Source organism: Nanorana parkeri, unplaced genomic scaffold (assembly GCF_000935625.1).
Source record: "Nanorana parkeri isolate BGI_ZX_2015 unplaced genomic scaffold, ASM93562v1 scaffold2627, whole genome shotgun sequence".
In the NCBI taxonomy this organism is placed as follows: Eukaryota; Metazoa; Chordata; class Amphibia; order Anura; family Dicroglossidae; genus Nanorana; species Nanorana parkeri.
In genome coordinates, this window is record NW_017308895.1 from 72,697 (window position 1) to 78,973 (window position 6,277).

The window sequence follows — 6,277 nt, forward strand, 5'->3', positions numbered from 1 at the left end:
CATGTTTATCTATCTTCCAGCTAAGGTTTATTTCTCATGTCCTGGTAGACCACACAGAGTTCCTCTTTGGACACTGTCTCTGTATAGAGACCAATGGACCCAAGCTGTCTACCTGAGCAACGGGAATAAAGCGATACACTCAACAGAAAATAGTGCCTATTCAGCACAGGAGGAGGACACAACGGAAACCCAATTCTGTCTCGGTAAACATGCATAGACTCTGCCTTAAGGTGGGAGGCAGCTTCTCCGATAACAATCATGGAGTCTGCTCATAGTGTGCTGATTTTCAGTCCTATAAATAGATCATTTATTAGATGTTGATGAGCTTTTCTTCCCTATAGAGCTGCTTCTCTCCCCATACAAGTCTATGGGAATGCAAAAGCAGCTGAAGCAGGCCGGTCCTTGCTCTACATATTTGATGGCATGAGATCTGTGCAATGGTTGTATGGTGTATGGATGACTTTTGACTTTTTGGAGCATGTAGCATCTTTCTAGCTCTGGAGGAACTGAAAGACAACCTGTACCCAAGCAAATAGTGTTTATATATGCAGCAGTTCAGCAAGTCACATTTTCTATCAGCCGCAGCAGTATCCTGATTAATGTTACAATGGAATACTAGATTCACTCTCAGGGAATGAACATTTGGGAAAATTATCTGTACTATCCAGAGCTCCCAACTCTGTTTTAGAGTGGCAGAGATTTAAAAAGAAGGCAGAAAAAAAAATCTAGTTTCTACTGTGAACTACTTGGTAAAGACCGCGTGAAGGGGAGAAGTAATGGTGATTTCTACATTGCTTTACAATGTTGTACAAAGAAACCTTTCATTGTCAACCACATTTCAGTATTCAGGATCGGATAAACCAGCCCCATGCTTTATAATCTCCCAATCTAGAACAGTCCGGACTAATGCAAAGTGACTTCTCATACATGACACAATTCTTTTGCTGGTACCTGACAGAGACTGACACAGTTTTGATTCTTTCACAAACCTATGTTGAATCTGTCACCATGTTCTAATTGCATATTAATGTGAAGGCTGAATATTTATATTGTATATAAATGCCAGATGGGGATAGCTTGTGTTGTTCACAACAGTGTGTCAGTGTACAGTGTGCCATCAGCATGTGCAGGTATTACTTCTGCCGTATGGGATGATAAAGCATTGGGACTTATTCACAACGTCTCTGTATCCAATATCCTCCTGTGAATTAAATGCGTCTAGATTGCCTGGAAATACAGGTGTACATGTTTTAAACATGTTTTACATGCATGTCCAGAGTTCCTGACTTGGAACATAACTCTCTAACAAATCAGTTCTAAATTCAGAGTGTAGAGTGCTTAGAAAACGCACATATATACACCCTGTAAGATGCTTAGAACACACCTGGTACGGCATTCAAATGTCAAAATACAAATGCCTTTTTCTGTGAATAAGCTGTATTATGTGATAGCTGTTCTGTCATGTTACAGATACTGTTTCTGAGTTGGACAGCATAGTCATTGCTTTCAGTCTAATGTTATGATGGGACTGCACAAAGTTTGAGTGATCCATAATCTTTTGCATGCTGTCTCAGCCAGCACAGTCCCAGGAAAACACAATGCGGTCAGAACGAGCAGAGCTGGGTATCATTCCTGAATGTTTTTGGATTAGAGAGAAAACCTAATCACCTAAAGGAAAACGACATGAAGACAGGGTGGACATAAACTCTCCGTGTCATATGAATTCATCCCAGGGCCACAGTGCTGAAAAACCACTGCACTACCTTTTACTTATTGTTTCAAATGTGACACAATTGTTCTGAATAGTAAATTGTGGATCTGAGAGGGGATCTGTGGAGCTTATGGTTCCAGCTTTTGTTCCTCCTTTCTTTTATGCCGTGGTGGCCAGAATTATCACCTACCTCAAATATTCCCTATTGATTAGTACTTACATCCGCTGGAATCTTGTTGGGGTGATCAGCAAACCCCCGGAATCTGGCTCTCATGTCTCCGTCACCTTCACCACCTTCTTCACTGGTAGTTTGGCTGCGTCTTCTGGGAGGTGACAGGATGGTTGCTAAGAGTCGGAGTCGCCTCGTAGACGCCAGAATCTCTCTCTGCTTGAATTCCTATACATTGTTCCTGAGCCATATTAGCCTGACACGCCTCATTTACCGCAGGTCTCCTTTCCTTGTAATGGGCATTGTCTCATTGTAAAGTAACTTATATGCAGACTATATGGAGCCTACGTGGCAGCATCCGAGCCTGGCTATGGCTGCGGTACTGTATTTTCCACCCTTCACAATATATTCTGCATGGCCCATAAACATGAATTACATAAATATATACAATATTTTAATAGTATCTACAGGTAAATATTGAATGTTTAAGGAACTTAATAACAGTATTTGTCAACACTACAGTTTGCAGCTGCTGTCTGGGAAAATGAGAGCGTGATGTGAATTCAAGTAGCCTTGCATCTCTTTATTAGGTTATAAAGGGTCAGCCCACCCAGAAGTAATACTTAAGTCAATTTCCAGCTTTGTAAATGATTAGAATTTATTTTGGTAATGGAGAGGTGGAGTAATAATGTGTATGTGTGTACATTTTCATGACTCACATTGCAAGCTTTTTTTTTTTAATAAACCTATTAGGCCTGAAGCCTAAAAATGCAGAATTTTCTCCACAGGAAATACAACCAGACACTGTGGTTAGATTGTAAAGCAGACTGTAAACCGCTGCCCCCTCCCTGTGATTCTGCGTGACACGATCACTAAACACCAGCTCTGCCTTCACACACAATACACCATCCGGGTGGGAGGTGGGGTGCCACTATGAATGCCAATGAATGGGGGGTGCAGAGCACAGAGAGAGCATGCAAAACACAGAGGCAGCCATTTCCTTTAGGAGATGAGAAGGAAAGCTAACAACAAAAATGTAAGTTTTTGTGTTTGTTTACAGCAACTGCATATGCATGCTTCATGTAAACTTGGTGTACATTAAAAATACCTCTGCAAAGGGGGAAATGGGCTTTAAGGTAATGCTAGAGCTTGTTGAGCTGGCTACTTATGTCTCCGATTATCCAACAGCAAGATCTGTCTGCCATAATTCCCAACCAGTAGGGATAGTGAGAGCCCTTTATAACGGTAACAAGAGGTGTGCCGATACAGGAACTTGGCACCTGGATCTCACCAATAGAATCTCCAAAAGATAAAAAGTGACTGTTAGAGTGTTAACTTCATCAGCATCCACCAAGAAGTTCTAAGTGGAATGATAATGTTAAGAAGATGAGGTATAAATGATAGGGTTTCAGAAACTTGGCAGTGTTCTAACAAAGGGGAAATAATGGAGGAACTCTTCAATGATTGGATATTTAAGGATGTTCAGGTTTGTAGAGGCTGTTTGGTATGAAGCTGATACCTCTGCTTTTATTATAACCTTTGGAGGAGTTTTCAGGCTGTCTTTGTTGTCCGGCAGGGCAGAGTGCTGGGGATTGATATGCCAGTCCGTGGCTGGCATATGTGGGCCTCTTTAAAGAGCACTTGTGGCATTAGGAGGATACCCACTCTCCTTCCCTGATCTTCTCTCTCATTTCAAGCAGTGGGGAATCCCAACATTAATTACTCATTGTAAGAAATGGAAGAGATTTGCACAGGCAGCCCTGTCGGTATCATGAATAATAACTGGAGCAATTATCACCAAGCATAAGACGTGTACGGGGACTTGTTCTTGCGTGCCGCATACTCCAGGCAATTTGGTTTATTTAATTTTGCAAAGAGCCATATAAGAATCCTTCACTGATCTGACTTCTGTTAGAAAGGGAAAGTTGAGCAAGTCCAGTATCACACATCAAAGTGGAGTCCAGATAGATCCCAGGGACCCTAATGTTGTATTTGATTTATATGTGTAATGATTATTTAAAGTAAATATTTGACACATCTGTGCAGTTTAAACTATTGAGCCTATAATGAAAAAGTATATAGGCAGAGGCAACCTTCCGTAAAATCTACTAAACCATCAGCATATGTAACCGATATAGGCCGGCTGATATTATGTGTACATCTCCTGTAAAAGCTGAAAAAAGCTCTGCCCCTCCCACACCTGATGCCTCCATAGTGCTTAGAGAGGCAATCTGTGGCATTAGAGAACAAGTAGGTAGGCTTGGAACACTGTAAGGGGTGGGGCCAAGCTCAAATTCTACAGGATATGTGAGATTTGTTTATACCTTCATATATATGACTTTGGCTGCCTATCTGTGGAATTATTCATTTTTGGTTTGTTCTGTAAATTATTAATTTGAAAGATTTGTGCTATAGGCTCTTCTAGTGTCTGTATATCATCCTTGCTGAAAGACTGCAAATTGAGTATCGTTTTCAGGTCAGGCCACTGAACAATTGCACTGTTTTTTCAGTGTATATAAAAGGCTCTGGATTACTCCATCAGCTTCCACTGAGATAAGGGTAATGGCAATCACTGTATAGCACTTACAAGCAAGAAGCAGAGCCTGCAATGAGTGAATATGCCTGCCTCCATGTATATACTGTATGCGATTACATTATACACAAAGCAGGAAGGGTTTCAGAATTTTAAAGTGGGACTCCCAAAAACATTTTTTTCTTTTTTATTGTTGGATGGAGACATTACAGTTGTAATACAAGACAAGATGGTAAGGAGGGCCCTGCCCATGAGAGCTTACAATCTAAAAGGGAGGGGCAAGTGATACAAGAGTTGGTAGCTGTGAGGGGATGAATTTGAGATGAGTTTGAGATGGGATAGGCTTCTCTGAAGAGATGAGTCTTCAAGGATCGCCTAAAGGCAGAAAGAGTAGTGGATAACCAGACTGTTGGGGTAGGGAGTTCCAAAGGATTGGAGAGACTCTAGAGAAGACCTGGAGGCAGGCATAGGAGGAGTTGACAAGAGAGCAGGAGGTCTTGGGAAGAGCGGAGGGGATGGTTAGGGTAATACTATGCCCCCAGTTAGATTTCCAACCTTGTTTCAGAGTTGTGAATTACTTTGTAAGTGGTTATCTAGAGGCAGAGCCAGCTGTACCCGCCCCCTCCCCGTCTGTTCCGCCAGTCAGCGCTGGCGGAGCGGGGAGGGGGGAATCCAGCCCTTCCCCTGTCACGGCAGAGAGCTGTGACAGGATCGAGAGGTGAGCGAACGCCGGTATCTGTTCGCTCACTTCTCGATCTACTGAGCCGACTTGTGACAGTCTCATTGTCACAGGTCGGCTAGAACTATGAGGTGAGTGAAAAGTGTTGTGACATCCAGACAGGTGTAGATATGTCAGTTACTGCACAAGGACACTGAAGGGGTGAGTTGTGGAGTGAGAGATATATATTTGCATGTCATCGGCATAAAGGTTGGAATTGGAAGCCATGCAAGGTTATCAACTGACCAAAAGAAGAGATGTAGATAGAGAAGAGAAAGGGTCCAAGGACAGAACCCCAGAGGGATTCCGACAGGAAGAGGAGAGGAGGAGTTAGATTTGTAGGTGACACTAGAGGAGCACTTGGATAAGTAGGAGAACCATGAGAGAGCAGAGTCTTGGAAGCCAAGTGAGTGGAGTTTTTTGAAGAGCAGTAGGTGGTCAACTGTGTCAAAAGCAGCAGAAAGGTCTAATAGCAAGAGTAAAGAGTAGTGGCCATTATTTTTAGCAGTGAGTAAGTCATTAGTAGGAAAATGTTAGTAATATATGGATCTAACTCTTACTCATTCTGCCCATAAATTTAAATTAAAAGTTGGCCTGAAGTTAAACTCAAATTAGGTCAGTGATGAGGTTAACCACATTTACCTTCTAATGCATGTTCCAGGTTCTAGTGTATGTTGTAGTCAGGGTTAGTTCTAAGTCTTGACCTTTTGTTCAGAATAGGAAAAAGTAAGACTTTTTTTTTAAAGTAAATTGCTTTATTGTAACCCCCCTTCTAACATTCTCAAAGTTTCTTACTATTCAGCTGTGAATTTCTCTTGCTTCTAAATAAATTGTCTCTGCCAGTTGTTTTTAGGTCTTGTCAGTCATATTGTTTTCAAAGACCTTTTGCCTGCTTACTTTTGTGATTGGCTCTCTCCGATACATATTGGCAACAGTAGCTAATCACAAAGGCAAGAAGGCAATGACGAGCCTTTTAACCTTGAAGAATTTTGATCAGAAAAGATTATACTTGTTTTCAGATCTTAGTGTGAAAAAGTACTTTTAATGTGCTAAACAAACTACAGCATGAAAACCAGTTTATTGCTGTGCCATAGTTTGAACAATTCAAGAACATGATTAACACAAATCTTGCATTGTTAGGTCTGT